Genomic DNA, 12149 nt, shown 5'->3' on the forward strand with positions numbered 1-12149 from the left:
TGCATTTCCCATGACTTGGATTAGAACTTTGATGCATTTTATTGCTTGATTTCAGGACAAAAGAAGCAAGGAAGAACTACGTTAGCAGCCACGTTAATCTAACTAACGTGACCTCTAACGTGGAATGGGAGCTAACTTGCAAAGTTAATGAGAAAAGTAATCGCCAATAACGCCCTCGAAGCCATCATAGCCCACGTTAAGAGTCACGTTAACTTAGTTAACGTGAACTCTAACGTGGAAGAAAGCAATAAGGCCAACGTTAGTGACACTCCCCTTTGTCACTAACGTTGGACCAAGCTCATAATTGGCCACATTAGTTGCCACGTTAACTTAGTTAACGTGGCTTCTAACGTTAAGAAGCAAAAGGGAAGCCAACGTTAGTGACATTCACCTTTGTCACTAACGTTGGTCAAGCTTCCATAAGCCACGTTAACTCCCACGTTAACATAGTTAACGTGGAAGCTAACGTGGAGAGAGTAATTGGTCGCCAACGTTAGTGACACTTACCTTTGTAATTCGATCACTTAAGATTGCCAAGGAGATCAATGAATGCATTGATTAAGGAAGAGATGAAAATGAACTTGATCCGGAGAATGCAACATCTCCTAAGCCCAATGAACTCCCCATTTCTGATCTTACCCATTCTCTTTAATTTCTGCCATTTACTTTTATGAGTAATTACCCCATTCCCATTTAAGATTCTGCAATTTACTTTCCGCCATTTACATTCAGCTCTTTAATTTTAGCCTTTATTGTTTCTGCTATTTACTTTCCCGCCATTTAATTTTCTGCAATTCTCAACTCAAATTCTGTTTCGCTCAACTAGAACCTTCCTCTAATTAAAGTTGCTTGATCAATCAATCTCTGTGGGATTCGACCTCACTCTATTGTGAGTTTTTACTTGACGACGAATTCGGTACACTTGCCGAAGGAAATTTATTACGAGACAAGTTTTCCGCGTATCAAGTTTATGACGCCGTTGCCGGGGATTGATTATGTATCAACAATGATTAAGTTGGAGGATAACTAGATTGAGCATTGTTATTTTGTTTGATTTAATTTTTTGTTTGAGTAATTTACTTTCAGTTTAGTTAATTTCTTCCCTTCCCCCTACTATTTCGTTTAATTCCAGTTGTTTACACTCTGTTTCACTCACCCACTAACTGTTTGATATATTGCATCACTCACACTAACAGTAATTCTAACAGAAATACTTTCTGCATTTTTTTCCTTGTTTGAGCTCTGTTGGTTGTATGACAGGGAAGAGAAGCGGGGCTTCAACTTTCTTTGATTCTGAACCTGAGAGGACCTTCCTTAGATTAAGGAGGGAAGCAAGAGGAAAAAGAGTAGTTGGTGCTGAGGAAGAGGAGGAATACCTTGAACCAAACATGGAAGAAAACATGGAAAACCATCATGAAGAAGAGGCTCACAACCATAGGGAGGATAGAAGAGTTTTAGGCTCTTACATCAATCCAAACCCAGGAAACTGTGGAAGTAGCATTCAAAAGCCAACCATCCACGCCAACAATTTTGAACTAAAATCACAGCTCATCACCCTTGTTCAGAACAACTGTTCATTTGGAGGAGGCGTCCAAGAAGACCCCAATCAACATCTAACCACCTTCTTGAGGATATGCGACATAGTGAAGTCTAATGGTGTTCATCCTGACGCCTATAGACTGCTCTTATTTCCATTCTCACTCAAGAATAAGGCAGCCAAGTGGCTGGAACCTTTTCCGAAGGAGAGTTTGACAACTTGGGAAGATGTGGTGAACAAATTCTTAGCAAGATTCTATCCTCCTCAAAGAGTCAACCGGCTGAGAGCTGAGGTCCAAACTTTCAGGCAACAAGATGGTGAGACTCTGTATGAAGCATGGGAGAGGTTCAAGGATCTGACAAGGAGGTGTCCACCAGATATGTTCAACGAATGGGTACAGCTGCACATTTTCTATGAAGGACTGTCATATGAATCAAAGAAGGCAATAGACCATTCATCTGGAGGATCTTTGAACAAGAAGAAGACCATTGAAGAAGCCATAGATGTCATTGAGACTGTAGCAGAAAATGATTACTTCTATGCCTCCGAAAGAGGGAACACTAGAGGAGTAATGGAGCTAAACAATGTGGATGCACTGCTAGCTCAAAACAAGCTCATCACCAAGCAGCTGGCTGACCTCACCAAGAAGATGGAGAGGAACCAAGTAGCAACAATCACCACTTCATCAGCAACCCAAGAAGGAGTGAATGAAGAAGTAGAGGGTAGTCAGGAGCAAGCCAACTACATTGGGAATTTACCTAGGCAAAACTATGATCCATACTCCAAGACCTACAACCCTGGATGGAGGAATCACCCAAACTTTGGGTGGGAGAATCAACAAGATCAAGGTCAAGATCGGAGACATCACAACCCCAACAACAATGCAGCTCACCAACAATTCACACAGAGAACATATCAACACCACCATAACAACACCTCTCCACATCAATATCAAAACCAAAATAACACTCCTCAGCCTTCTACTTCTAATCCCAATCCACCATCAATTGATGACAGACTCTCAAGGATTGAGAATCTACTTGAAGACATAGGCAAAGAGATTTAAGACAGTAAAGCGTTCCGAGAAGAAGTGATATCCAATATGCAGAATCAGGATGCTGCCATCAAGAAACTTGAGACACAAATTGGCTACTTATTCAAGCAAATTCCCAGTCACAACCTTCGCAGCAATACTAACTCAACCCAAAGGGAGGAGTGTCAGGTTATCACCCTTTGGAGTGGGAAGGAACTGAAGGAAACCACCCAGAAACCACAAGAAAAGGACTCAAATAAAAAGGAAGAAGAGCAGGATGGAGCTCGAGTTCCAACTTTGAGTTCACAAAAAGGGGAAGGAGCGCTGAAGCCAGACGTCCCAAGAGTTCCATACCCTCAGCAATTAAAGAAGAAGGGGGATGACAACCAATTTTGAGATTTTTGGAAATCTTCAAGAAACTACAAATCAACATACCCTTTGCTGAAGCAATAGAACAAATGCCACTCTACGCCAAGTTTTTAAAGGAGCTAATGACTAAGAAGAGAAGCTGGAAGAACAACGAGACTGTGATATTAACCGAAGAATGTAGTGCTATCATTCAGCACAAACTGCCCTAGAAATTGAAGGATCCCGGAAGTTTTCAGATCCCTTATATTATAGGGGAAATCACAGTGGAGAAGGCTCTTTGTGAGTTAGGAGCCAGCATCAATCTGATGTCAGTAGCTATGATGAGAAAGATGAAGATTGAGGAGGCTAAACTAACAAAGATGGCCCTACAATTGGCAGACCGATCGTTCAAGTTCCCTCATGGCGTCGTAGAAGATTTGCTGGTAAAAGTGGGAGATTTTATCTTTCCAGCAAACTTTGTAGTGCTGGACATGCAGGAGGAAGCCAAGGCTTCCATCATCCTGGGAAGGCCGTTCTTGGCAACTGCTGGAGCTGTCATTGATGTACAAAAAGGAGATCTCACCCTGAGATTACACAATAAAAAGATGACAATCAATGTGTTCAAGGCCATGAGTTACCCATCAGAACAATTGGGAGAATGTATGAGGTTGGACTCACTTGAAGATGCAGTGCAGGAAAGTTTTGAAGAAGAAGAACCTGAGAGTTTAATAGAGGAGGAGTCAATATTTAGTGAAGAGGTTGCAACAGTAGAGATTCATATACAAGGTGCACCAAAGGAAGAGAACGAAATGTCAGAAGCACCCAAACTTGAACTCAAAGCACTGCCACCCACTCTCAAATATGCATACTTAGGAGAAAATGAAAATTACCCAGTGATCATAAGCTCATGCCTCAGCTAAGATCAAGAGGATGAACTGCTCAAAGTACTGCGAAAGCACAAAGATGCCATTGGTTGGACTCTTGCTGACCTGAAAGGGATAAGTTCGGCCATATGCATGCACAAGATACTGCTTGAAGATGATGCCAAACCATCCAATCAATCCCAAAGGAGGTTGAACCCAATCATGAAGGAAGTGGTACAGAAAGAAGTTATGAAGTTATGGCAGGGAGGGGTAATCTACCCGATCTCAGACAGCCCCTGGGTTAGCCCCGTGTATGTCGTCCCAAAAAAAGGGAGGAATTACTATGGTTTCCAATGAGAAGAACGAACTAATTCCTACAAGGACTGTCACAGGATGGTGGATGTGCATAGACTACAGAAAACTCAATGAGGCTACACGAAAAGATCATTTCCCCCTTCCATTCATGGATCAGATGTTGGAAAGACTTGCAGGGCACGCATATTATTGTTTTCTTGACGGTTATTCAGGATATAACCAAATAGTAGTTGATCCCAGAGACCATGAGAAAACCTCATTCACTTGCCCATATGGAGTGTTTGCCTATAGGCGCATACCATTTGGGCTATGTAATGCACCTGTGACTTTCCAACGCTGCATGCTTTCTATCTTTTCAGATATGATAGAAAAATTCATTGAAGTTTTTATGGATGATTTCTCGGTATTCGGAGATTCCTTTCCTAGTTGCCTACATCACCTCGCCTTGGTATTGAAAAGATGCCAAGAGACCAATCTGGTCTTGAACTGGAAGAAATGTCACTTTATGGTGACAGGAGGAATAGTCCTTGGTCACAAGGTTTCTAACCAAGGCATTGAGGTTGACAGAGCTAAAGTAGAACTTATTGAAAAACTGCCTCCACCCAGTGATGTCAAGGCAATTAGGAGCTTTTTAGGGCATGCTGGTTTTTACAGAAGGTTTATTAAAGATTTTTCAAAAATAGCCAAGCCCTTAAGTAATCTCCTTGTATCTAATACACCATTTATCTTTGATGAAACATGCATGATAGCATTTGAAAATTTGAAAATGAGGTTGTCCTCTACTCCTATCATTTCCCCACCTGATTGGAACTTACCATTTGAATTGATGTGTGATGCATCTGATTTTGCAGTTGGGGCAGTGTTAGGACAGAGGAAAGATAACTTAGTCCATGTGATATACTATGCTAGCAAAGTCCTTAATGATACTCAAAGAAATTATACCACTATTGAAAAGGAGTTGCTAGCAATAGTTTTTGCATTTGACAAGTTCAGATCGTACCTCATTGGTGCTAAAGTGATTGTTTTTACAGATCACACAGAACTTAAATATTTGTTTGCCAAGCAAGAATCAAAATCAAGACTAATAAGATGGATCTTATTGTTGCAAGAATTCAATATTGAAATCAGAGACAAGAAAGGAGTGGAGAACAAGGTAGCAGATCACCTATCCAGGATTCCTCATGATAAAGGTGGAGCACATGATATAAGTGTGAATGAGCTCTTCCCTGATGAGCAGTTGATGACAGTTCACAAAGCACCATGGTTTGCAGACATTTCCAACTTCAAGGAAACTGGGGCCTTACCTCCAGAGATCAATAAACATAAAAAAAGGAAGCTCAAGAATGATGCAAAATACTTTGTCTGGGATGAGCCATATCTCTTCAAGAAGTGTTCAGATAGAATCCTTAGAAGATGTGTTTCGGAAGAAGAAGGACGAGAGGTCCTATGGAATTGCCACGGCTCATGCTATGGAGGCCACTTTGGAGGGGACAGAACTGCAGCAAAGGTGTTACAAAGCGGATTCTTTTGGCCCACCCTTTTCAAGGATGCCAAAGAACTAGTAAAGAGCTGCAATGAATGCCAAAGATCTGGAAACTTGCCCAAAAGAAATGATATGCCACAAAATTTTATCTTGGAACTGGAACTATTTGATGTGTGGGGAATCGATTTCATGGGACCATTCCCAACCTCATATGCGAACAAGTACATCTTGGTAGCAGTGGATTACGTTTCCAAGTGGGTAGAGGCTATTGCAACCCCAACGACTGATAACAAGGTGGTCATGAACTTCCTCAGGAAGAATATCTTTAGCCGGTTTGGAGTCCCATGAGCACTCATCAGTGATGGAGGGAGCCATTTTTGTAACAGACCACTAGAAGCTCTTCTCCTACGATATGGGATAAAATACAAGGTAGCCACACCTTACCATCCCCAAACAAGTGGACAAACTGAGATATCCAACAGAAAGCTAAAGAGGATTCTGGAAAAGACTGTGGGTGCATCAAGAAAGGATTGGTCGAAGAAGTTGGATGATGCTCTTTGGGCATACAGAACAGCATTCAAAACACCACTTAGAATGTCCCCATATCAACTGGTGTATGGAAAAGCTTGTCATTTACCACTGGAGCTGGAACACAAAGCTCTCTGGGCTATTAAGATACTAAATTTTGACAGCATTGTTGTTGGAGCAAAGAGGATCTTGCAGCTGCAAGAGATGGAGGAATTCAGGTCACAAGCTTATGAAAATACCAAGATGTATAAAGAGAAGGCAAAGAGAAGACATGACCTACATCTTGCACCCAGGAGTTTCAAAAAGGGGCAGCAAGTACTCCTCTACAATTCCAAATTAAGACTGTTCTCAGGAAATCTCAAATCAAGGTGGTCCGGGCCTTTTGTTGTCACAAAAGTCTCGCCATATGGACACATCGAAATCATGGATGAAGGTTCAGAGAGAACTTTTACAGTGAACGGAAAAAGACTCAAGCATTATCTGGGCAACATGGGAAAAAACCCCAGAGTAAAGTATCATCTCAAGTAAAGGAGGAATCGTCGAGCTAGCGACGATAAAAGAGCGCTCTGTTGGGAGGCAACCCAACCTCAGGTAGTTTCCTTTTCATCTTTATTTTAATAAAGATCACAAGTTGTTTCCCCTGTATTGCGAGGAGCTAAGTTTGGTGTTCCACACCAAAATAATGCAAGAGTAAAAATGTAATTCTAAGTTTGGTGTTCCACCAAAGGAATTTAGTTAGAATCACACTCCACTCCCAAAGCACATTGCTAGCTCCAACCAATCAAGAGAAACCACTTAGATTTAGTTAGATTTTAGTTAATAATTATTTTGTTAAACAACAAGATATGAGGTTCTCTGCATATATGTAAGGTTTTGTACTAGGCAAGGAACTAAGTTTGGTGTTCACACACCAAATTAAGTTCATAAGTCACAAGCATACATGCAAGCTAATTGTTTCTCAAAGTGCTTTGGGAACAAGCAACTTCCAATAACTTTGCAGGAATCTTATGAGGAAATGGCGCACCTTCACCCAAGGAAGTGAGGTAGCAAAGACCAGGATGATGACAAAAAGAGGGCAACTAGAACCATCACCCGAAGGTTGTATTGTCACTTAATTCCATGTACTTAGAATGTTGAAAATTGGGAGTCCAAATGCAATTTTGATTAATAGTTACTCGTTAGTTGGAACCTTTTTCAATTCTGTCTTTTAAACTTTTTGTTGATTAGGGCTGTGTTTGCTAGTTTGAATGTCATGACTGAATCATCTCCTTACTTACTTGTATGCTTGTCCTTTTGAATCAAATGAAAAGAGAATGAATGTTTTATAAAAGACCAGAGTGGAGTTCATACTATGGAGTAAGTTCCTGAGTTTGTGGTGTGGTCATAAGTTAGCTAAGTTGGTTCAACCACAAGGTAGGAAGACAACTATCTGTCGTGAATACTATGCTTTGAACATACCCATGAGACTAGTTAAATAATAAGATCCTAATAAGAAAAAGGGAAAGAACAATCAAAGTTGAAGAATAAAAGAAAAAAAATAAAAAATAGCAAGAAAAGAGGCTAGGCACCAAGGGTTTGAGCCTTGAGGGATGTGTTTGTGGTGTTCCTGTACCAAGGATCTGCTTGGATTACTAAGCTCTTAGGGGTGCTTTATCACTTGGTAACTTGGGTTAACTAACCCGAGATTATCAGCTGAAAGTCCACCATCAAAAGCAATCTTTGCTACAGAACATTTAGTAGCCCAAAGAGGTGCTGGACACTAAGACCTCAAGGAAAGAAAATAAACAAACCATGTGCCTGTGGTGTGTATGTATGGGGGAGAGACTTGAGGAAGTAAGTCCTTAGGGGTGCTTCAACACTTAGCACCTTGAACCAACTGGTTCGAGAGTGTTGGCTGAAAGCTTATTTTAAAGAGTCGCCCCCTTACAAAGCACTTAGCCTAATAACACAAATAAGCCCTGAAATGACAACAAAAGGATCAATGAATAAAAGTCTCATGGGATGCAATCACAGTGAGTATTCTAAGACATGATAAAGGTCTGAAAGCCAGTGAAGGAATGAACCTAAGTTGCTAGGCATGAAACCACCATAAAACCAGAAACATGACTTCCACAAGAATGACTCATTTCTCTTGGCATTCTATTCATCATTCTCTTGTTCCAGTACTTGCTTAGGGACAAGCAAGCTTTAAGTTTGGTGTTGTGATGCCAGGGCATTTTGGCCAGTTTTACTGACCTTTTCTTTACTGTTTTTAGGGTAGTTTCATGCATTTTCTTAGAAAATAAGCTAGTCTTGGATGGATATTCACTTACACCTTGATTCAAGCATACATTGTGCACTTTACATGATTTCATGAGGATTTTGCATGAATTTAATGACAAATTGGATGTTGCATTTCCCATGACTTGGATTAGAACTTTGATGCACTTTATTGCTTGATTTCAGGACAAAAGAAGCAAGGAAGAACCACGTTAGCAGCCACGTTAATCTAACTAACGTGACCTAGAACGTGGAATGGGAGCTAACTTGCAAAGTTAATGAGAAAAGTAATCACCAATAACGCCCTCGAAGCCATCATAGCCCACGTTAAGAGTCACGTTAACTTAGTTAACGTGAACTCTAACGTGGAAGAAAACAACAAGGCCAACGTTAGTGACACTCCCCTTTGTCACTAACGTTGGACCAAGCTCATAATTGGCCACATTAGTTGCCACGTTAACTTATTTAACGTGGCTTCTAACGTTAAGAAGCAAAAGGGAAGCCAACGTTAGTGACATTCACCTTTGTCACTAACGTTGGCCAAGCTTCCATAAGCCACGTTAACTCCCACGTTAACTTAGTTAACGTGGAAGCTAACGTGGAGAGAGTAATTGGTCGCCAACGTTAGTGACACTTACCTTTGTCACTAACGTTGGGGTGAACCACCAAGAGCCACCATGAGCAACGTTAACTCCCACGTTAACTTAGTTAATGTGGAAGCTAACGTAGATAAAGAAATGATGAGCCAACGTTAGTGACACTCACCTTTGTCACTAACGTTGGAGATGGCTAGCATGACTACGTTAGAAGCCACGTTAACTTAGTTAACGTGGACTCTAATGTGAGAAAGAGGGGCACATTGGAACGTTAGTGACAAAGGTAAGTGTCACTAACGTTCTCGAAGGATTGGCAAGTTTACGTTAAGAGCCACGGTAACTAATGTTATGAGTTTGTGTGTTTTTCTGTGATTTCGGGTATTTTCTGGCTGAAATTGAGGGACCTGAACAAAAATCTGATTCAGAGGCTGGAAAAGGACTGCAGATGCTGTTGGATTCTGACCTCCTTGCACTCAAAATGGATTTTCTGGAGCTACAAAAAAGCAATTGGCGCGCTCTCAATTGCGTTGGAAAGTGGACATCCAGGGCTTTCCAGCAATACATAATAGTTCATACTTTGCTCACGTTTTGGGGACACAAATTGGCGTTTAACGCCAAGTCTTTACCCTATTTTGGCGTTAAACGCCAGAAACATGTTGCAAACCAGAGTTAAACGCCAGAAATAGGCTACAACCTGGTGTTTAACTCCAAGAGAAGCCTCTACACGTGTAAAGCTCAATGCTCAGCCCAAGCACACACCAAGTGGGCCCCGGAAGTGGATTTCTGCACTATCTGCACTTAGTTACTTATTTTCTGTAACCCTAGCTACTAGTTTAGTATAAAAATAACTTTGAGAGACTTACTATGTACCTCATGACATTTTACACGTTTCATATTGTATTTCTGACGGCATGAGTCTCTAAACCCCATGGTTGGAGGTGAGGAGCTCTGCTGTGTTTCGATGAATTAATGCAATTACTACTGTTTTCATTCAATCACGCTTGTTTCTATTCTAAGATATTCACTCGCACTTCACCCTGATGAATGTGATGATCCATGACACTCATCATCATTCTCACCTAGGAACGCGTGCCTGACAACCACCTCCGTTCTATCTGCACTAGCTTGAGTGTGTATCTCTTAGCCTCCTGGTTCATGATCAGAGTCTTCGTGGTATAGGCTAGAATTATTGGTGGCCATTCCTGAGATCCGGAAAGTCTAAACCTTGTCTGTGGTATTCCGAGTAGGATCTGGGAAGGGATGACTGTGACTAGCTTCAAACTCGCGAGTGTTGGGCATAGTGACAGATGCAAAAGGATCAATGGATTCTATTCCAACATGAGTGAGAACCGACAGATGATTAGCCGTGCGGTGACAGCGCATTTGGACCATTTTCACTGAGAGAATGGATGGTAGCCATTGACAACGGTAATCCACCTTTATACAGCTTGCCATGGAAGGAGACCTGCGTGCGTGAAGAAGAAGACAGTAGGAAAGCAGAGATTCAGAAGACAGAGCATCTCCAAAACCTCAATCTGTTCTCCATTACTACATAACAAGTAACCTTTATTTCATGTTATTTAGTTTTCATAAACAAAAGTAATTTTTATTATTAATCTCCTGACTAAGATTTACAAGATAACCATAGATTGCTTCAAGCTAACAATCTCCGTGGGATCGATCCTTACTCACGTAAGGTATTACTTGGATGACCCAGTGCACTTGCTGGTTAGTTGTGCGGAATTGTGAAAAGTGTGAATCACAATTTCGTGCACCACAAACCCTAAATCTAGAGAGAGGGGGGGGGGGAGCTTCTCTCTCTAGAAAACAATCTACATAATGCTAATCTAACCCTAATTTCTCCCCCCTCACATGGATTGAGGCCTTCCTTCATATAGCACTCAATTAGCTTCAGAAAGTCCCAAAATTGGGCCCTAGAGGCCCAAAAATCGCCCCCAGCGATTTGTAATAAATGAGTCATGCGCTGGTACGTGTGAGGACACACAGGTGCGTGTGTCTGCACACATTCTGATTTTCTTCTTGTGCGTATGCACAGGTTGTCATGCATACGCACACATGGTTTTGTGGCTTTTGTGCGTACGCACAGGTGGTTGTGCGCACACACACTCCAATGTGTGCTTGTCCTTTATTTTCTTCATGCTTTCTCCCTTTGTACATGCTTCCTTCCACTTTTGCCTTGCCAAACTTGCCTTTAGGACCTAAAATCACTCAACAAACATGTCATGGTATCGAATGGCATAAAAGTGAGATAAAAGTGATCAAAATAAGCACAAAATAGCATGTTTTCACAATTAAGCTCAATTAAGGGAGAGAACACAAAAGCATGCTATTTGGATGAATAAATGTGGGTTTATATGATGAAATTCACTCAAATCAAAGCAAAGTATATCATCAAATATGGACTCATCAGAATCCCTGAGACTCCTCCTGACACTCTTCTGAGTAACCCTGAAGTGAACCCAAGAGAAGAGTGCAAGGCCATCAGCACAGAGGCTGAGGCCGAATCTGGAGAGACTGAGATGTCGTTAAACGCCAGTAAGGAATAGCTTACTAGGCATTCAACGCCCATACTGGCTACGAGCTTGGCATTGAACACCAGTGAAGAGGATATCACTGGGAGTTCAATGCCCACAATGGCATCAAAGTTGGTGTTGAACACCAGGAAGGAGGTCCCTTCTGGGCATTCAACGCCCAAAATGGTAGAGAAGCTGGCATTGAATGCTAGTGAAGATATCCCCACTGGGCGTTCAATGCCTAAAAAGCCACAAGAGGTGGAGTTGAACACCAGTAAAGGTGTTCCTACTGAGTATTCAACACCCACTGATGAAGTCCCTATTCAAAAATTAAAGGGAGCCAAGGCTCATGTAGAGACCATAGAGGTCCCCTTGCAAGCACTCTTGCAATTCATGAGTTCTGATGAATACTCATCCTCTGATGAGGATGAGAAAACTAGGAAAGATCAAGTTGCTCAGTATCTAGGAGCTCTCATGAAGCTAAACGTCAAGTTATTTGGAGTAAGGACATTGGAGGAAGAACCTCTAGTGCTTACCAAAGAACTCAATGCTTTGGTTCAGCAGAAGCTGCCTCAAAAGCTTCTGGATCCCGGACGCTTCCTAATTCCTTGCACCATTGGCACCATGACCTTTGAAAAGGCTCTATGTGACTT

At 41.6% G+C, this 12149-nt stretch overlaps 1 non-coding gene across 1 annotated transcript; it reads right to left on the reverse strand.

Annotated features, from left to right (window-relative positions):
* Positions 1 to 1815: 1815 nt before the first annotated feature.
* On the reverse strand, positions 1816 to 1921 carry LOC112761189 (small nucleolar RNA R71). Its single transcript, XR_003181597.1, has one exon. It is a non-coding gene; the product is annotated as a small nucleolar RNA R71 (small nucleolar RNA).
* Between the last annotated feature and the right edge of the window lie 10228 nt (positions 1922 to 12149).

The sequence above is a fragment of the Arachis hypogaea genome, chromosome 16, assembly GCF_003086295.3.
Source record: "Arachis hypogaea cultivar Tifrunner chromosome 16, arahy.Tifrunner.gnm2.J5K5, whole genome shotgun sequence".
NCBI lineage: Eukaryota > Viridiplantae > Streptophyta > Magnoliopsida > Fabales > Fabaceae > Arachis > Arachis hypogaea.